This window comes from Cryptomeria japonica, chromosome 8 (genome assembly GCF_030272615.1).
Source record: "Cryptomeria japonica chromosome 8, Sugi_1.0, whole genome shotgun sequence".
Lineage (NCBI taxonomy): Eukaryota > Viridiplantae > Streptophyta > Pinopsida > Cupressales > Cupressaceae > Cryptomeria > Cryptomeria japonica.
Genome location: NC_081412.1, coordinates 713739366 through 713761932, shown reverse-complemented (window position 1 = coordinate 713761932; position 22567 = coordinate 713739366). Strand labels below are relative to the sequence as shown.

Sequence of the window (22567 nt, the reverse complement as noted above, 5' to 3'; positions counted from 1 at the left end):
AATGGAGAACTTAATGTGTCCTCAGAGAGGCCTGCTTGTCCCTTGACCTGCCCAAACTTTGTGTCTCCTCTAGCTTGAGTTATGTGGACTACTGTTGGTCGGATGGTACCCCTTTGCATTGCATCAAAGACAAAGTTGTTTATTCTACCTTGGTGGATAATGATACAATGTTTGACCATGTTAACCATTCTTGGGCCCTAAATCTCTCCTCTTCCCAATAGCAGATAATGATACAATGTTTGACCATGTTTATTCTACCTTGGTGGATAATGATACAATGCTAACCATGTTAACCATTCTTGGGCCCTAAATCTCTCCTCTTCCCAAAAAGATGTATTTTCTTTGGAAACTTATCCTCTGAAGGCTTCTCATCAGGCTCCCCAATGGTGATCCCTCCCTATGTTCTATCTGTTGTGTCCCTGAGTCTATTGAACATATTTTCTTTGACTGTTTGTTTGCTAAGGAAATTTGGAATAATTTTGGGTTGTTGATTGGTGTAAATATCCAGTCACTTGATATTTTTTCTAGGCACATTTCTGGCATTAAGAAAGATGAAAACTTTTTTTGGTCTGTATTTTCTCTTGAAACTTTGTAGATTATTTGGAAATTTAGGAATAGTGATATTTTTAGTGACATATCTAGACAACTTACTGAGTCTCTGAGGAGGCTCATCTTTCGTGATATCATTGTGCAGGTCACTGTTGCCTTGAGAATCTCTAAAAAGAAATTTTAAACCTTCCTTCAAGGTGGAACAATCAATGTCTACACCAGGGAGATTTCTCATGGATTTACATGGACCAGAACCACCCAGGAGAGAACCCCCTTTGAGGAAGGACTGGAAAAATTCATGGAAGGACTGGAAAAATTCATCAGAAAGCTCAACAACAGGGCTGGAAGAGCTTCTCAACAGACGAACCCACAGATTCCAATCACAGTGCATTTGATTCATCCATATATTGACCCGATCATATGGGGTAAGGAGCTAATATGGATGGAGGGACCTTCCGGTTGGACATCATGGGTCGATATCATTGGCAGTGAGGACACAAATACCGGAATGAGATGAGACAACATATCTTTTTGTTTTTTTGACAAAAAATTGTAATACACAGTGGTATCTTAGTCTATACTGGAGGATATCATGTATTACATGCGCCCCAACATGTAATTTTTTTGTAGTATGATATATTTGGATCCTGATCTTATCTAGCTACTGTAATCTGGCAGCAAACTGTTGATATGTATTTTGTTCTATTTAATAGAAAATAAAATAATTACAGACACTTAACACCATATCACATAGGCTAGGAATGAGGAAGAGTAACACAATATCAATATAGCATACTTTGGCACAACTACTCCATACTTAAGCATCTTACTATCTAATAACTCACTATGCAAATCCTGATCAATGTTACAACATCGTTTCTATGGAAGCACTGTAGGTACACCTTAAAAATATGAACACTCACATAGATCACACTAAAACATGAATGTGCAAATAAAACATGAAACTAGGTTATTAGAGTCACAATAGGGGTGGAATCACAATTTACTTTGTGGGTACAATGCACCATGGTCATTGCATTTAGATAGATCAAAATTATTTGAAGACCCAACAATAGGAGATAAAATATATGAACTTGCTAGAAATAATGATCAAGTAAATACACATATTGGTGACATACTTCAGTTATGGACAACAAATGTAGATTATCAACTTATTCTTTCAAGACATGCTGTAATTATATTACAAAGTATGCAACAAAAGATATAAAATGTTTGGAAACATATCATCAAATGTTAATGTGACTTGCAAATATTCTAAACTTAGATGAAGTAGCTTCAAGGGCATACATGAGACATCTAACAAAATCCTTCATTGAAAGAGACATTGGAGTACACGAAACATGTCATATGTTATTGGAGTTGCGATTAGTAGAAAATAGTAGAGTATTTGTTACATTAAATGTTTCATGATAGGTACTCAAGCCAACGATAAAAAATGATGATGAAGATTGACTAAAACATTTAATTGAAGGATATATAATGGATAGTGTCACTTATAATTCCAAGCGAACAAGAGATAACAAATTGGAAGAAAAGTCTGTGATAGTTATTGTGAGAGTGTTTCCAAGATTTACCATTGCACCTACACATCAATCGAAAAAATGGGTTGATTTTTGTTGGTAAGAGTTATTATTGCAAGAGTTATTTCATAATATACAAAGAGATATTGGACTTGATGATATTACATTTTATATCAAACTAAGAGTCACTCATTTATAATTCATGACATTTGGAACATAGGAGTATTTCACATGAAACTAAAACTCATAATGATTCTAAAAATGTGAATGATTTACCAAAATATCAGAATACAATTGAACATGAGTGGGAGATCATATCAAGATTACATTGCAAACAGAGTATGGATATAACAGAAATAGATATGTTGGGTATAAGAGATATTGATAGACAAACTCCACGGAGTACAAAATATTAAGGAGAGGATTACACAAGTAAAGCAATAAGTTTTATCAACACTATGAAAGAGAATGACTTACTAATACTTGATGATATGATTTCAAGTTTATTATAAGGAATCTTAGGTGCTAGGTGAAAAAAATACTTGGTATTATTATGTCACGTTATAGACAAGATGGATATGTTAAGCAACTATGCATGATAATTCAAGGAATAGTTGGAACAAGTAAAACATATCTATTTCATGCAATTCGTCAAGCTCTTTATGATGCATCAACTCCAGAATGTTGCCTCAAGTTATTACTAGCACCGACTAGAGTTGCAACTTTTAACATTGGCACATCGACAATTCATTCAACTCTAAGAATTCCTCTTACAAATTTTGTTGAATTAGAAGTCACAAGGCTCATAAGGTTTCAAGAAGAATGCCAATATACTAAATGCATATTGATTGAGGAAATGAGTTTTAATGGACAAAATTTGTTACACAAAATTGATTCAAGACTACACCAAGCTTTTTTGAAAAATCAAACATGAGTTTGTGGAGGAGGATCAATCATTTTGGTAGGTGATTTGGGACAACTACCTCGTGTTGGTGACAAACTGCCTTATGATGATAATGTACATGCAACATTATTATGAGAAGAGTTTAGGATAGTTGTTACTTTGGATAAAGGCAATCTAAAGGTGAGAGTAAAGACGAACAAAGGTTTCACCAATTACTCACATATATTAGAGATGCACATTTGACTATAGATGACTGGAAATTATTGATTATAAGAACAAATGTTTCATTACATTTAACAATTAAGGAGGAGTTTGATTATAATATTAATCTATTTGCAACAAATGATAATATACATAAGCATAACCCCAAAAAATATATTGAAGATCAATAGCCCATAGAATTGCAAGTAAACAAGGTAGTACTAATTCAATAGGAGGTCAAACTAATGAATTTGATGTTGAATTATAAATTGTTAAGGATGCAAGGATCATGTTAACATATAATTATGGATAGAAGCAGGTCTTGTGAATGGAGCTTTGGAATACATTTAGAATATCAGATACAAAAGCGGAAGTGCCCCTTTAGATCCACCAACATATGTCATGGTTGAATTTAATAATTACTCTAGAATTCTATTTGAAGATACATGTCCAAATTTAATTGCAATTTCATTATTACAAAGGGGGCACACAAGTCAATTGCCCTTACGATTAACTTGGCCACTAACAATTTACAAATCACAAGGATTGATTCTTTCCAAGGTAACAATTGATATAGGACCAAGAGAAAGGACACGATTAACATTTGTTGTTATATCACGTGTTAAGTCCTTGGATGGAAATTGAATCTCACCACCATTTTCATATGATAGTTATGAAAAAATGAAGATAAGGAAACAACTCGTTGAAAGAAAAACAAATGAAGAAAGACTAAAATCTTTGGAAACATAATAATTTTATGTAATGTATTCATTATTGAAGATAACTCTTCTATTAACATTTAGTTACTTAACAATGCGATTAAATTTTAGGTTTAAAATATGAAATGTCTCAATTCTTATGGTACATTTGAATGAATATGACAAACTTCATGATTTGTAAAGAATAATAATATTTTATTCAAATAAAAAAGATAATAAAATAATACTTTACATCCTATCAACATAAATATCTTAAATACATTTATCTAAAAAATGTTGATAGATATCTATTTGAAGGCACCTATATATCAATTTATATATAGGTGCCACTTTTAGATAGATTAATTTAAAATATCTATGCTAGTTGTAGACATACATATGAATTTGATTTGATTTTTCGTTAAAAAAATTCCTTTAAAAATTCTATTTGAGATTGGTATTTTTTTTAATAAATAATTTGAAGTTTTAAGTATATTGAGAAACCTATTTCTTTATTTCTATAAAGTTATGAGTTTAGTTTTATTTTATTCTTTGAATATTTTGATTAGTAAATATTGAACTCCAAAGTTCACGAGATGTGACGTATACCTATAAGGCATATTATTTTACTTTCCTCCCAGGGAGAATTGAAAGAGGTTACTTGCTGGATTGCGAGGTCTGAAACTTCTCCGTTGTGTGAACCTACCCAGCGAATTGGATGTGGTATATTATCCACAGCTTTATCATATTGTTTTTGTGGATTTCAGACCGGGGAATTGCCATTGATGTGCTAATGCTTTTATCACTCGAACTGCATTCTTGTAGCTTTGTGTTAGTTATTTTTAAGCTTTCTACTGGTTACGAGCTTTTACACAATTCTGATTAATGGTTAAATTGGCTACACGAATATGGCATTGCATGTTTAAAGATTGTCAGGACCATTTGTCACAGCCTGACGGCATATTAGGGTAAATTAGCCGCTACAGAGTATAATAAAGAAGATTGATTCAGAATTTTGATCCATAATTATCTCAGTATACCGATGTCTTATTCATTTATATGAATCTTCCTTAGTCGTACAACTGATTTATGCGTAAGTAGCATTATGCCCTGGAAGATTTATTTTTGAGGGCTGCTATATTGCTTTAATCACATGAAGAATTGACAAATGAACATGTATACATGGAAAAGAAACATATTCAGCCACCACACAACAGTGAGTAGGTTTACCCTGGACATACCCAATGCGTGTAAATGGGTTTGTGTCTTAATCCACTATCAATAATAAATGCAAGGCTATAAGCTCACAAGTAATGACATCCAACTATACAACAATCTCCCTTTTTCTACATATTCTGTGATGTCTTGTCCTACCTGTATGCTATGAAACAGACAAACTCTCAGAAGATTTCTCAATCCCCAGAGAGATGTCGTCTAAATTTTAATCAAGTCATGTTCAAAGCTTGACAATGATGCTTCCAGACGTCCAAGAGATGGCTTCACAACCTGTTTATATTCCAAACCGTGCATTGAGTTTCATCTTTTGTGTAAATTCCGTATTTGCACCCAACTTATTTGCAGACCTCTGTACAATGTTCTAAATGCCTGTACACCACTGTCTTAGCCAATCACAAGCTTAGGGAGAACTACATTACATGGAATTTGATGCTCTAAGGGTCATACAAATGTCTTAGTCTTTACAACACAGAAACAATACACATCAGGATCCAATTTGGATTGAAGGTTTTGTTGAATTTTGATAAATTAGATGTCTTAAATTTCTGCAAATTGAGTAATTGACCACTCAACCCCCAAATGCAATTGTTATTAACTTCAGGCCTAGACTGATAGGTGAGTGTTGAATTACCACAAGTTCTGTGAAATAATCGAATTTCAATGGGTTACAGATATGAACAACATATATAAGGCAATGTGGAAAATTTCTTGCTCCAGCAAGTGGGTATCTCTTCCAACCGTGGGAATGCTTGCTAGCTTGTCATTACCTATATTTCAATGAATTTCTATTGACTGATCTGTTGGCAACCCTCTATATTTTATAAATTTTTCTTGCCTTAGGCTCTGCAAACCCATTATTTAGAACTAATAAGAGATATGTCAGTTAGGGTTTCTTGTTTGTCTGGCCAGGGTTTCAAGTGTGGGTCTGGGTTTTGTTATTGAGATGTCTTTATGTTGTTTATTATTTTGTCATAGTCTGGTCAATGTGTACCTTTGATGCAACTAGTGCCATGGGCTTTGGTTCTGGTCAATTCAATAGCGTCATTGGATTGTTTGTTACTGATATATGTCTTTATGTTTTTGTGTATTTTGTCATATCCTTGTCCCTTTGTACCTCTGATGCAACCCGTGCCATGGGATTTGTTGCTGGCCAATCCAATAGTATCATTGAGTGGCCCTTGTCACCTTCGGGTTGGTGTTGGATACCTCAGTGGGAGGCTTCTGTGTGATTCATGTCTTTGCTTGAGTCTTTGATGCCTTGGTTGTCTCCTGGTCCAAGCTTGGTTGCACTTTCATGGTGGGTTGTGTGCACATGCTTAAACCCTAGGTACCTATACCTTGCCTATGAGCTAAAATTCAATTGCTCTTTTATTTGTTTATGCTAACCTGCCAAAATTCGTCACACTTTATGTTATAAAATGAGTTTGACCTACTAAGTCTGCACATCTCATAACTTGAAGCATGTCTTTCATTTCATTGCTGCTTTGTTTTACCTCTCTAGCTGGTCAGCATGTAAGCCTAAGCCCAGCGGCTAATCAGGATAGGTGGTATCCAAGGTTTAGCTAATATGCCTCATTCATTGGCTGGCTCCCTTCTTGGTCCCATCCTCAGTTACATTTGCTTACTCCAAACTCATCCCCTGTCCCTCACCATGCATCATTGTACTATTGCAGCATACAAAACCTTTCCAATGGACGATCTCATCTCAACCCGACATTCCATTGTGTGCTATGCACTGCACTTCCTTGTGGACTTCCCTATGGCATGGTGTGTTTCTATTAGTCCATGTGTGCCCTAGTGATAGTGTGGCTTTCCTTTTTGGTGTGCAACCTAGCCATATGCTGCCATGTGGTATTTGGCAATGTAGGCATGCAGGCCCCATCTCTATTGGTTGTGGGTTTATATTTCTTTGTGGCAACTTCATGGACTCAGAGACAAATTATGGCCCCTTAAGTGTCACCTAATGGCAGTGGCAGGCTCAAGTGTTTACACGATGGTCTGCTTTCCTTAGTGGTGTCTACATGGATGTGGTGGGTTTGAATCACTTGTTTGTGTCTCGGTGACTTTTCTTTGGCTCATGCCTTTCACTTAATGGAAGTTGTGTGGGTTGCACTTTTTGGTGGCAGTTAAGGGTTTCTATGGCGCTGCTTTCTTAGTTTGTGGTATGCATGGTTTTCTTGCTTTCCATGTGGACAGCAAGGATGAGCTCAAGCTTCAAAGGCTTTATTAACCCATTTGACACTGTTCATAATGCATGTGCACTAATATTTAAAGTATTCATGCTTATGGATGGGATGTGATTGCTTAGTGACCATATTACATGGGTTCTTGAGTCAATTCTTAATGTGCTTACACCAAAGAAATGAGACTCGGACTCGGCAAGCCCGACTCAAACTCGGACTCGGGACTCGGAGTTAGATTCTGCTTTGGACTTGACTGGACTCAGGAAAGTGAAAAACTAAAGAAATTTAGAGGTTTTTTAAAGATTTAAAACTTGTTTCATGCACCCTTTATTGAATACACCTTAAAGACACAATAACATTATCAAACTAGGCTCATTTGATTACATACACAAGTATACATCAATCACATAAGCATAAACGCAAATTGTAGCTGAAGGAAATAACAAACATAGATATATAAATATTATCAAATGTATACAATATTACAAAACTCATGGAATAAAAAATCCATGTCATCATATGATCATTATCAAATGTTCCATACAAATACCAAAGGTAAATACAACTACAAGCCTATGGCTCAGAGGAGCGTGCACCCTCTGGCCTCGGCCCCCTGCGAAGGTGTCTAAGGTAGGTCCTGGATGATTCGGCAGCCATAGTTTGTAATCAAAAGTTTACCTGCAGCAACATAATTTGCTGCATTGTCGGTCACCACCCGTACCACGTTCTCCTCACCCACCTCATCAATCACCTCCTCTATCTGCTCACATAGGTAGGTGGCATTCTTGCAATGGGCGGAAGCATCAATGGACTTGATGAAAACGGTGCCCGCTGAAATAAAAAAATAAAGCAAGATCAATGATCATTTAATAAATCATTAAATGAAAAATAAAAAATTAATGACTAAATGAAACTAAAATTAATCAACCACCTGCGGAAGAAACAAGAAAATTAAGGAGAGTTCTATTTCTCCTATCCGTCCAACCATCAGTCATGATGGTGCAATCTTTAGTGCTCCATATGTGGTGTTGTTCACCTAATTCCCTCTTCACATCATTCACCAATTGAGTCAAAATGGGTCCCCTCAAATCAGACTCAGAAGGGGCTTTGAACCCCGCCCCGCATATGGTAAGGGCATCAACCATTTATTGCCAATAAGGAGACCTGTCACAAATAAACTAAATCAGATAAGTTAAGTATGTACTATGTAGTATGTATGGGAAAATATAAAACGAAGAATCAAAGTAAAAAAATTAAAACAATCAAACATAAAACATTCACATGGCTGTAAAGAATGGAACACTGCCGTAGACCCAAAACTTGCCAACTTCCATTTTAGCGGCATCATGGACCTCCTTGTTCCAATCTATGCTCGCAATCGATTGTTGGGACCCAGGAGTAATGCGAGGCGCAAAGAAGGTATCCAACCTAGATTTACAAATTCTAGGTCCAATTCTAACATTCCCACTACCACTGGCAATGCTAGGAACATGAGTAGTGGCACTTGCAGAAGCAGAAGCGTTAGCACCAGCAGTAGCATGGTGAGTGGGATGATATGGAGGCATGGAAGAAGGCTGTCCAACACAACCTAAAGCTGTCCCACTTCCAATGGCCGTGAGATCATCCTTTTGCTTCCTTTTGTTTTCAATTGCTTCAACCATTACATAGCACTCGTGTATGGCCTCAGTCGTTGCTTCAATGCATCGGTCCGCATCATGCCCACACACACCAGCAATATGGTATTTCGATCTATATACGCCTCCATGGAATATTGTTTTGCAAAAAATACACTTTGTCTGCCCCTTTTTTTGCCCTAGAAAGTCCTCATGAAATTTCCAAGCAGGGTCCTTTCTAATGGGGGGTCTAGAAGAACTAGAAGACATTGTATGATAGTTTTGTGAAACTTGAGGCAAATAAGAAAGTGAAGGTTGCTGCAATAAAACATTACAAATACAAAAAGAAATTAATACATTCATTTTTTGTTGTGCATTCATTCTCATTGAACATTTTTTTCAAAAAAACTAAGGTAGGGTTTGTAAATTTAAAAAAAATAAAATTGTAGGGCTTGTCGAACCCTACTTTTTAAATTTTTTTTTACAAACCCTACATAGTAACATACAAAAGATTTTAGAAGAAAATGTAAAACTTTCAAAATAAATGAATAGAAAATGGAATTTTTGCATACAAGAAACAAAAAAACCTAAAAAAAACAATTTTACCTCTTACAACAAGCTTGAAATGAGCTACAAACTTTTCCTATCCAACTCTTGATGCACCAAATCCAAACACAATGCAGTGTCATGTCCCCTAGTAAATAATAAATAATTGTCAACGCATTAAGATATTAATTACTTTATATTAAGTCCTCATTCGCTTATATAAAATAATTAATATTCACGATAGTTAATTTTAACTATTACTAACTATTACGGGATTCTTACGGGAATTTTCAAACCGATTAATGTCAATAAAAATGGACATCCGGAAGGAAGCAGGGGAGGAAATAGAACTTATTTTGGAGGAAGCATTTGATAGTTTGTGGGACATCAAATATATAAAACTATTCCTTTCGTCAACCTACGTTTGGCCTATTGGAATTTTGAGATATTGTGACTCGGGTTGAAACATTACAGAGAAGCTTGTAACCAGTCCGGTGCGCTCTTCAGATGTTCGGTGAGAAGGATCACAACATGGGTGCAGTGCTGCCATTATTAGGAACCCGAACGTAAGAACATCTTGCTATGCAGAACTCCCATTGAGGATACTGGAGCAGCTAATAAATATGATTGCTATCAGACGATACCAGTGAGGCGGAGGGGCACACAGAGAGATTGCTAATGCTTTCCCTTCCTTCGTGTGCGGAGACGGTGAAAGGTTCCATTCATTTTCGGGAGACCCGATATCGGGTTTGATGTATTCAACAACCCCTTCTATTCGCGTGGAATCAATAATCCCAGACGTATTCCGGTGGAGCTAATAAACCTTGAAAGCATTGTGTATATGGAGTAAACACGAATCACTGGAAATATATAGTGGAAGTCATAATGGAGAAATAAAGCGTAAAAGGTATGTCGTGAAGCCAGATTGCATATTGTATTCGTCAAAGAGTCATCTACAGTCACCGAGAGTTCACAAGGAATATGTGAAGGTTGCCCAAGTAGTCAGCAGTCACGGGAGTAGCGCAAACAGCAACAACAATTAGCAGGTGCACCCTAAAATTCTCAATTGTATGTTATTTATTGATAGTCGGAAAATATTATAAATGTTCATTCAGGAAATGTCAGAAGCTATTTAATTCCTAGACAATCTGTTAAACTCTATGAGGGTTAATTCTGGAAAGAGAAGTGATGTATTTCAGTCTTAGAAAATTTGTTAAATTGAATGAAACACCTTAGGCAATCTGGGCAATACATATATTCAGTATCGGTCCTATTAGGGAATTTTACAGTGGTATCGGAGCTTTGAATCCTGCCAGCCTGTAGGGTATTATCAGGAAAGCTTAGTGTACAGTTGAGTATGCACCAAGGAAATTATAATTTCCGAAGTACTAGGGCCCGTCAAAACAGATTTACAAACTCTCCTTTAACACAAAGTAGTTCGTCTATTCCATTTGAAATTGAGGATAGGCACACAGAAATTGACGAAGAAATTATCTTTGAAACCAACATGGGAGACCTAGATAACAATAGGGATCTATTGGCTGCACTAATCAGAAGTCAACAAGATATGTAGAATAACATTAACCGAATGACCAATTTGATGACCCAATTTATGGCCAATAATATAAATCAGCACCAAAATAATGGAAGGCAGAATAATCAACATCAAAATAATGGGGGTAGAGATGAAGAGTCAGTTAATAATCAGCCAGAAAGAACAGGAACAACTAGACCATTTATGCCTACACTTACTGCTAGAAACCAGCCACCTGAAAATGAACCTACAATAAGAGAAATACAGGAAGAAATACATCAGGACTGGTTAGGTTCCGGTGAAGAATTCAGATCATCAATGACATTTAGAGAATATTTAGATTTCAGAATGAAACATAGGCCAAGAGGACAGCAAGGAAATAACAGTGAATTACAAAGAAAAATTGGGAAAATGTCCATTCCTTATTTTGATGGTTCAGGTAAGACAACTGCTCGGGCTTGGGTGCAAAAATTAGATACAAACTTCCAATTAAATCCTATGTTGGAAGAAGAGGCAATTAAATATGCTGCGTTACATCTTGAAGGTGTAGCACATGAATGGTGGCATCATGGACAAATAACCTTGGGTCATAATTTGATAGGTACTTATGTTGAGTTCACTGAGAAACTTATTGATAGGTTTGATTCTAAAGATCCTGAATTACATCTTAAAGAATTGACTCAGCTTAAGCAAACTGGAACAGTTGAACAATATATTTTCGAATTTGAAAAATTGGCTATCTTAGTAACTAAAATTTCAGAAAGACACAAGATTGTGATATTTATAGATGGATTGTCTGATTCCCTCAAAGGGTGGGTTAAGTCCTTAAACCCCCTTACTTCACAAACAGCTGCCAAAAGAGCAAGAGAATTGGAACCATCTTCAAAAGGAAATTTTTTTAACAAAGGACCACCTTCTAAACCAGAAAAAGATAAACAACCTTTCAACAAAGATGATTTCCCTAAAAACAGGCTAGATAAAGAGGAAAGAGAAGAACTTAGAAGGAAAAAACTATGTTTCAGTTGTAGAGAAGCATGGCAGCCTGGACACAGATGTTTAGGGAAGGGGAAAATTCATTATATTGAGGTTATGTCTGACAGTGAGGATGACGAGAATGTTGATCCTAACATAGAGCGAGCACCGCAGAACACTGAATTAGAAACAGGTACCAAACAAAGAGAAGGAATAATAGCATCCATGTCAGGAACCCCACATTATAATATTTTCAGAGTTAGAGGAGTTTTGAATGGACAACGTGTAATTGTTATGCTTGATAGTGGTTCTACACATAATTTTATAGATGCAACACTTGTGGAAAAACGTGGTTTGCATACTGAAAAACATGAAGGATTTGATGTTAGAGTAGCAGGTGGAACTAATTTGTCCAACACTCATAAAGTTCCTAAATTGAATATTACTCTTGGCAATTACACTGTTATTGATGATTTCTACGTGATCGATTTGGTTGACACTAATGTTGTCTTGGGCATACAGTGGATGGAAACATTGGATGAATATACACAGAGTTTTAAAAGGATGGAATTCTCTTTTAAAATTGATGATAGGAAGGTAGTCCTTCGTGGTATGTCCAACAGTGGCCCCAGGATCGTCAGTGCTAAAAGAATGGAGGCTATTTTTAGACATGGAGATGTGGCATGGTCGGCACAATGTTTAATCTCCAACAAGGTATTAGGCTTTGAATCTAAATCTTATCAAGATGATCTATTAACAGTCTTAGACTCACATCATTTGGTTTTCAGTGATATTCTTGTTGTGACCTAATCACACATCACCCCATCCCAAATAGGGACCCCCCTAGCTTTTAGGCCCTTTTGGTCGTTTGGCTTTCATTTTTGTGTGTCAGTGGCAATCTCGTCAATCTCTCCACGTTACGGATGTTTGGGAGTCAGTTAGGGTTAATCTGCTTCTCTGTCAAGCAAATTTTGTGAGGTCTAGGGCTTGTTTTGTCCTTTTTCTAGGGTTTTGCCTTTTGTCCTAGATTTTAGGGGTTCCTGTTAGGGTTTTAGGAAAACTAAGAATGCGACTGGAGTCAAGACCCTTCAAAGGACCTCCCAGCAAAATTTGAGCCCAAATGGAACAACTTTCTATTTTTAGAAAGTCCCTATTTTTTAGGGATTTTTTCGAGTCCCAGAATGTCGCCATTTTGCCAAAAATCAAACTTACTATTTTTAGTAAGTCATTTCCTGCGTCTTGTTTTGGGCTCTAACTCTGACATTTTTGAAGTTTACATTTCGGGAAAGTCTATTTGTGGCAGGATCAGGCTTGCAGACAATGGAGAATCAACATGCACAATCACTTCTAAATCTGGAAAGTTGAAAGCACACAAGCAGAGGTCTAAAATGGCTAAATGTGAGAATCATCCCTGAAGTGGAAGGTCAAAATGTTCTAAGTTTGGAAGCCATTCACAAGTGGAAAAATCCACCTCTCTATGGACATGGCCAAGATGCGCCCAAGTCAGGGCTGGGGCGCTAAAACCAAGAATGAATCCACGAGTGGAAAATTCCACCTCTCCACGGACATGGCCAAAATGCGCCCAAGTCAAGGCTGGGGCGCTTAAACCAAGAATGAATTCACAAGTGGAAAAATCCACCTCTCCATGGACATGGCCAAAATGCACCCAAGTCAGGGCTGGGGTGCTAAAACCAAGAATGAATTCACAAGTGAAAAAATCCACCTCTCCATGGACATGTTGAAAATGCGCCCAATTCAGGGCTGAGGCGCTAAAACCAAGAATGAATTCACAAGTGGAAAAATCCACCTCTCCATGGACATGTTGAAAATGCGCCCAAGTTAGGGCAGGGGCGCTAAAACCAAGAATGAATTCACAAGTGGAAAAATCCACCTCTCCATGGACATGCTGAAAATGTGCCCAGATCTGGGTTGGAGTGCTGAAACCAGGGAGGCATTCACAGGAAGAAAATCCATGAATCCATGGGCGTAATGAAAATTTCACCTGAGCTAAAAGAATTGGAATTTCGCCTAAGGTACGAAATCCAAGGAGTCAAGGAGGAATAAAAAGCAGAATTCCCCTTGGGCGAATTTTCAGTTATGCTAATTTTAGACATCAAATCCTAGCCAAATATGGAAATTTTTATAGATTCAGAATCGGGACGAAACTCCCCATCCAATGAACTTGACTCCTAAAATTTAGGAAGATCCCTAAAAAATAGGGATGTGGAGAAGAGGCGTGAAAATTCCTTCTAAAGCAGGAAATGACAAGTTGGAGTGGAATCGAGCCAATCCTAAGAAAGATCCTTCAGAATTGGAAAGAATGAAATCAATGAGTTGGCAGGAGGAATCTTCCAAGTATGACACATGACTTGGAACATTTAAGGAAAGTTTTAAATTTGAACTCGTTCGCATGGGAAGTTGCCTTTGCATGGCGTAGTAATTAAGGAAAGTATGACGCGCCATAAATGCAGTTACTAATTAATGCCTCGTATGAATTCTATATAAGTTGAGAATGGCATTTCATTTCTCACGTGCAAGATTCAAGAAAGAAGAAGTGCAGTGAAGAATATTCATACTTAGTCTCTATTTTCGTCATTTTGAAGTACTCCTAAGATGGCAGAACCTAGCAAGGCAACTACTATCTCCAGGTAGGCGTTGATCAAAGCAGAGATGAAGGGTTTTCTTCCCCATTCTCGGTTGAATTCAAGATGGGAAGAAATCAGCGATACCAACCTCGACACGTTCAATTGGGCTGCATTCAAGATAAGAATGTTCGGAACTGCAGGGCACAATCCATCCCCGACAGTTGTCAAAATTGTGAGGAGTGGAATAGTTGCAGCAGCTGGCTTTCCTCTCGCTATTCAATGCCCAGATCTGGTCTTGGAATGTGCAGCACATTACAATCTGGAGCGGAAAACAATCTCGACGCCAGACGACAAGTTACTGGCAACATTGACTCCAGAGGTAATTGGTGAGGCCTTCGGAATCCCTTCACATTATTCCATGACATACAGGACCAGCAGTGGAGCTCAAGCAATCTATGAAGCAGGCCCCGCTAGATGTGCTGACTTGATCAACAAGCAGTGGTTGCTGAAGCCTAGAGTACACGCCTCCAAGATGCCCAAAACTCACAATTTTCGAGTTCAAGCAGGAATATGTGGACATGATAAAGATGCTGAGCAAAGTAATGGGGTGCTCACACTCGATGAACTTTGAGCCTTGGATGTTCTTCTACATAGGCGAGATCATGAATTCGAATACACTGATCGACTGGGCTAGATTGATCAGCCACTACTTGCATGAACAATTGAAGAACCTACAGGAGAAAAGGTCTCAGTCCTTTTTCATGAGTTCCTACCTATTCTATATGTTTGCACGAAGGGGAGGATTCGATTGGCTGCCAACAAGAGGAATCATGGGCTGCGGACCAGCTCAGCTAAAGGTGCATGAATGTTATCCTCAGCTGCATCTCCACAATGTGAATTCTTACAGGTTGGCGAATGACACCTTCACCATGTACCTGACACGACTTATGCAAAATAAGTTGCACATGAGGTTGTCTCCACAGGCAAGTGCTTTGGTCTAGAAGTATGGTGCCGTGTTCCTGCAGTTCCCCAAGTTCACCTACGTCAGGACATAGGGCTTCTCCTTCCAGTCTTACAAATTGCCCAGATATCCATCAGATAAGCTTATATTGCTCGAGCTCATGAGGCAGTTGACTGCCTACGATCAGCTGCAAAAGAATAAGAAGAAGCAATCTATTGAATTTCCGATTGTCTTGGGGGATTTCATGGAGATATGCCCAGGATTGGAGGCCGCTGAAAGTGCAGTAGGCGAATTGGTGTTCTATCGCCTAGCATTTTACACTTCTAGGGCCCAATATGATCCTTACAGCCAGATTAGGAAGGTTGCCGGTGTCAAATTCATACATAGATTTCACTTGGAGGATTACCGGGCAGGTGCCGAGGATGACTTTGAGGTTCGGAGAAGAATGCACTCCAGACTGCCCCTCGACACCATTAGAATAAGTGAGATTCATCAGGTACCAGACCAGGTGAAGGAAGACTCAAATTTGATGCAACCCGAATTCGAGAGGATAAAAGATCAACCTATCCTATTGCCAGATTGGTCAGAGCCTGAGGTAGATGATTTGAACATTTTAGCTACACCAGTGCTAAAATTCACTAAGCATTGGATTGACAGGCAGACAAGAAAGTTGGTGGAAAACCATGTCCATCTGACATACCAACTGATGGTAAATCTGGATTCCCACAGTGAGGCAACTGAAGGCTCTTCATAGGGTCAGGCAGGAAGAGAGGCTCGGATGGACAAAGGAAAAAATGCCCCAAAGAGGCCAAGGGTAACAAAGATGAAGGATCAACAGGAAACCTAGCAAGGGGAACCTCCACAAAAGTGAATGAGGATAGGAAGGGAGCATTCACCAGTTAGCTCCTCGAGCGTACGAGAGGTGGAGATGTTCCCACATCCCGCAGGCCCACTTCCAGGGAACGTTCCAGCACCTGATATACTCAGCATCAATGCTTCGCAGGGCCGTCATCAGCCAAGAAGTCAGAGGCAAGAAAATTCCCCGCACGAGGAAGAAGTTCGCTAGGATAGTTTCGTAGAGACTATCCTTGGTGAAATGGAAGAGGAATCTCAAGAACGGGAGCATGCAGATGATTACAACCATTCCATCCCCGCACCAGATTGGTTGGTAGGCAGATTGGGAAATGAAGCAGAAGGAGGGACCAATCCTGCTCAAGAATTAGAAGAATTATTGAAGAGGATGGATCAACCACCAGAAAGAAAGGCCCCACGGAAGTTTTCCAAGGTAGTCAGGGAAGAATCTGGAGCCCAGACCTTGCACATTGCTGAACCTGCAGTGGATAAGGATAGGAGTGAGATTAGACAGGAAGATTACGTCATTAGACAGGTGGACCTTGGCCATGCTTCCACCGGTCAAGTAATGGGAGATTTCGACGATTCCTCCTTTGCCATGAAGGAGAAATTGCTGAAGTCAAAGGCAAAATGTAAGTGGCTGAGGGAGGAAAACAAATTTCTATGCGAATACGTCAGGAGTTTCAAAAAACCCCTCAGGGAAGCGGGTCCTTCATCCACTCCTCCTCCCTTCCTTCCCAAGGAAGTAGTTGATGATGCAGAACTTATTAGAGCACTAGCACAGAATTCTTGGGAATGGGTAGAAGATGTTTATGCTGAGGCAGAAAAATTTGTAGAAGATGTAGCTCAGCTCCATTCGAGGTTCATGGCCCTCCTGAGTAGATTGGAAACAACGGAGGGACTATGGGAAGATGTTGATGTCTACCAAGACTTAACCATTTCCCAACTTAGGGCTCTGACGAAGACTCCAAGGCAAACATTGGTGGACGGGAAAGTGATCCAAGAGAATGAAGCCTATGACTTCCCCCGATGGTTCTACGCCATCTGTTTAGGAAAGAACACCCTTGATAAATTCAGCATTGATTCTGTCACCTTGAAAGAGTCTATCAGAGGGATACAGGAAGAAATCCTCAGTGCCATGGAAGCTTTATTTTCAAGGAAACTCAGCGACGGAGGAATAACGGTGAACTCCTTGAAATCCCAGTTGCATGATTTCTTCTTCGTCGGTTCGTTTCCTAAGGAACACTTTGCAAAAGTTTCTTCATTCTCTGGTATGATGAAGAAGACACAGGAAGCCATGGCAGATTGGGAAAGTTTCTTTTCCATAAGCGAAGAGGAGATTGCCTTGATGGAATTCAACATCGAGAATGTGCCAAGTGTCTCCATCGGAGAACTAGAGGCCGTCGTCAGTAGGTTCATTGCATACGCCATTAATGAACGAGATAATGGTCGTCCATTTTTGGACGAAAGTCTTTTGATTGAATAGTGATGGCTTATTTATGGCTGAAGGAACATTGACTAGGCGTGGGACCAGTCAATGCATGCCACCATAGGATAGAGAATCTTCTTGCATGTCGTCCTCTCATTATGGTTTTATGACGGATTCTTCTTGCATGTTGCTGTCGCTTGGAGAGTGAGGCATTTATGACGACGTCAGTTATATTCTGGGCATGATCATCATCATGGGGCACACTTAATGTGCTAATGGGCGCTATTTTAGGCTCTTTTAAATTTATTGTAAATGGGCGTAATGGGTTATTTAATGCAGATTCCCACCTTGTTGCACCTTGAGTGGGGAATCTTTAGGGCAAACCCTAATTAGGGTTTTGCATGTAATCATGGCTTGAGGCCTATATAAGGGGGTGACCCCCTCATTTGTAAGGAGAGACTACCATCAGAGATTGTTGCTAAGAGTTTTTGAAGCAAATACTTAATACATTGTTCAATTGTTGGTGTGTTCTTGTTTTGTTTTGGAGCTCGCATGGTCTCATTCTCTTCATAGATTAGATTTGCTTTTATGCTGTTAGATGAACTGGATTTGATAGGATTGCTTGTTGCAAAATTCGTGCTCATACTTTTGGTATGCAATTGATTGTTGCATACCGTGCAAAGTTAGCTCGAGCCTCCGTTTTATGTGTAAGTTTAACTTCGATTATCAGGAGAAGTTGTTCGATTTGATGGTTTCTCTTGATGATCTGAAAATCCTTAACACACCCCCCTGAAGATTGCACCGCCTTCGTGTAGTTGTGCGTTGCTGGCAAAGCGAAGCGTGGTTGGATTTTGCGCAAGTTATCCCGTCTCTTTGTTCATAGGTTTAGATTACTTTTAGTTTAGTCTTTCTCTGCCTTGTTCCTATTTACTTTCTGCATTATTCAAAACCCGAAGATCTAAAACTAAGAGCTTTATTGCAAATCATCCGTATAAAGAATTCTTGAGCTTGCATAAAATTTCTTTGATATACGTAAGGCCCCCTTGGATTACCAGCAATCACATCAGCCAACTGAGTCACGTCCGTAGCATAAAGGAACCTTGGAGTCGATTGTCTGACCTTCCTGCAATATCAACATTCAATCGTACTTTGATCAAGAGAGAGTGAAGTGACTGTTGGGCAACTTTATTCTGTGTTGGACGCGGTCATAAAAAACACATCAACAATTCCCCCAGGAGTCCCACCTGATAGAGGTTTTGAACATACTATTGAATTAGAAGAAGGTGCAAAACCAGTGATTACTACTCCTTATAGACACCCTAAAACATTCAGTGATGAAATAGAAAAAGCAATTAAGGAATTATTGGATATGGGGCACATCAGACCTAGTTCTAGTCCTTTTGCATCTTTTGTAGTGTTGGTCAAAAAGAAGGATGGAACTCTTCGAATGTGTATTGATTACAGAGCTCTTAACAAGAAAACAATAAAAAACAGGTATCCATTTCCTCGAATTGATGAATTCTTAGATGAATTGCATGGTGCTATCTATTTTTCTAAAATTGATTTGAGATCAGGGTATCATCAGATTAAGTTAAGAGAACAATACATTCATAAAACTGCTTTCCGTTGTCATTATGGTCATTATGAATTCTTGGTTATGCCGTTTGGTCTAACAAATGCTCCGACAACATTTCAGTCCTGTATGAATCATATTTTTAACAAACAGTTAAGGAAATTTTTGCTAGTATTCTTTGATGATATATTGATTTATAGCAAAACGTGGGAAGAACATTTGAAACATATTGACGTAATTCTTGGAATTATGGAATCACAATCATTGTATGCGAAGGCATCTAAATGTGAATTTGGAATGACTGAAATTTTGTATTTAGGGCATATGATCGGTGCAACAGTGGTACAGGTTCATCAAGAGAAGATAAGAGCCATTTTGGAGTGGCCACCACCACGGAACCTTACAGAGTTAAGGGGATTCTTTGGTTTATGCAGTTATTACAGGGGATTTGTCAAAGGTTTTTCACAGCTTGGGGCACCCTTGACAGGTCTTACCAAAAAGGGGGCATTCAGATGGACTGAGGAAGCTCAACAGGTATTTGAGAAACTTAAAAACGTAATGAGTTCTTGTCCAGTATTTGCTCTTCCAGATTTTAATCAGCCTTTTGTTTTGGAATGTGATGCTTCCGGTGATGGAATAGGGGCAGTTTTAATGCAAAACAAACATCCTATAGTTTATGAAAGCAGGAAACTTAATAAACTTGAGAAATTATATTCCATCTATGATAAAGAAATGTTGGCTATCATGCATGCATTGACCAAATTTAGACAGTATTTGGTTGGTAGCAGATTTGTGGTGAAAACTGACCATAACAGTCTGAGATATTTCTTGGGACAAAAAGATTTGAATGACAGGCAATAGAAGTGGATCAGTAAAATTCAAGCTTATGATTTTGAGATTGAATATGTAAAAGGTAAAAATAATGTTGTTGTTGATGCTTTATCTAGAAGGCCTGAAATCAATGCGTTATCTGTCATAACAGTTGATTGGAAATCTTTGTTGCTGGTCGAGTATTCAAAGGATTCTTTTGCATGTGATTTGCTAGATGGTAATATACAGGATGATAAATATAAAATTGTTAATGATGTTATTTATTATAAAGACATGATTTATTTAACTCTAGGATCGAAGTTAAAAGAAAAAATTCTCCAATCTTTGCATGATATTCCTCTAGCAGGGCATCCTGGGTACTTCAAAACGTATCGTTAGGTAAGAGAAAGGTTCACTTGGAAGGGCTTAAAAAATGATGTCCTACGCTATGTCAAAAAACACACCACCTGCCAGCAAAACAAAACAGAACAAACGTATCCTGCTAGTTTATTGCAGCCCTTACCTATACCAAATCAGAAATGAGAGAGTATATCCATGGATTTCATCACAGGTTTACCGAAATCCCAAGGTAAAGATTGTATATTTGTTGTGGTTGATAGATTAACTAAATTTGCACACTTTTTTCCTATCACTACAGAGTATACAGCAGTTCAGGTTGCAGAGTTATTCTTCAGAGAGGTTTTCCGATTACATGATTTACCAAAGACTATAATAAGTGATAGAGATAGCAGATTTTTGAGCATATTTTGGGGGGAGCTTTTCAGGTTGACAGGTACAGAGTTGAATCATAGCACTAGTTATCACCCGTGAACCGATGGCAGACGAAAATAGTGAACAAGTGGATTGAAGGTTATCTTCGTAATTATGTTGCCAGTCATCAGAAGGCTTGGGTTCGTTGGGTATATCTGGGTGAATATTGTTATAATACTACCTTTCATATGTCAATTGGTATGTCTCCTTTCAAAACATTATATGGCTATGATGTACACTCTTTTCTCGACCTTTCTTTTGAACAGAGCAATGTACCTAGAACTCGTGATTGGCTTCAAGAAAGTCAAGACATTTTGATAGCTCTTAAGGAGAATTTGCAATGTGCTCAAAATCAACAGAAAATTTATGCAGATAAAAAGTGAGTTGAACGTCATTTCGAGGTGGGAGATTTGGTATTTCTCAGGTTGCAACCTTATCGACAATCATCTCTCAAACGTAGTGGTTCTGAAAAACTAAAGCCTCAGTTTTATGGTCCCTATCAGGTAGTACGGAAGGTCGGTACAGTTGCATATGAACTCAATTTACCAATAGTTAGCAAGACACACAATGTATTTCATGTATCTTGTCTCAAGAAAGCTCTGGGCCAGCAGGTATCAGTATCCGAAGACTTACCTCCCTTGAATGATGAAGGGAAGTTCGAGATGATACCAGAAGTTATTTTGGAAACACGGGACAGGCAATTGCGGAGCAGAATTATCAGGGAATATCTCATCAAATGGAAAAATCTGCCTCAGGATGATGCCACTTGGGAAAATGAAAGAGTTTTGGAGTTGCTTGAGGGCAAGCAACATGAAGCAGGGGAGACTGTCATGTCCCCTAGTAAATAATAAATAATTGTCAACGCATTAAGATATTAATTACTTTATATCATTCGCTTATATAAAATAATTAATATTCACGATAGTTAATTTTAACTATTACTAACTATTACGGGATTCTTACGGGAATTCTCAAACCGATCAATGTCAATAAAAATGGACATCCGGAAGGAAGCAGGGGAGGAAATAGAACTTATTTTGGAGGAAGCATATGATAGTCTGTGGGACATCAAATATATAAAACTATTCCTTTTGTCAACCTACGTTTGGCCTATTGGAATTTTGAGATATTGTGACTCGGGTTGAAACATTACGGAGAAGCTTGTAACCAGTCCGGTGCGCTCTTCAGATGTTCGGTGAGAAGGATCATGACATGGGTGCAGTGCTGCCATTATCAGGAACCCGAACATAAGAACATCTTGCTACGCAGAACTCCCATTGAGGATACCAGAGCAACTAATAAATATGATTGCTATCAGACGATACCAGTGAGACGGAGGGACACGCAAAGAGATTGCCAACACTTTCCCTTCCTTCGTGTGCGGAGACGGTGAAAGGTTCCGTTCATTTTCGGGAGACCCGATATCGGGTTTGATGTATTCAACAACCCCTTCTATTCGCGTGGAATCAATAATCCCAGACGTATTCCGGTGGAGCTAATAAACCTCGAAAGCATTGTGTATATGGAGTAAACACGAATCACTGGAAATATATAGCGGAAGTCATAATGGAGAAATAAAGCGTAAAAGGCATTTTGTGAAGCCAAATTG

The 22567-nt window shown here is 38.4% G+C and overlaps 1 protein-coding gene across 2 annotated transcripts in view; it reads left to right on the top strand.

Annotated features, from left to right (window-relative positions):
- Positions 1–4452: 4452 nt before the first annotated feature.
- Positions 4453–22567, top strand: part of LOC131071266 (uncharacterized) — a 265220-nt gene continuing 247105 nt past the window's right edge. Inside the window, exon 1 of one of the 2 annotated variants that reach the window (XM_058007035.1) lies at positions 4453–4616. The gene's annotated coding sequence lies outside the window, so the exon portion shown is untranslated. Of the gene's footprint in view, positions 4617–19719; positions 19912–22567 lie in introns of those variants that run through there. The other variant, XM_058007036.2, reaches the window with a different exon arrangement.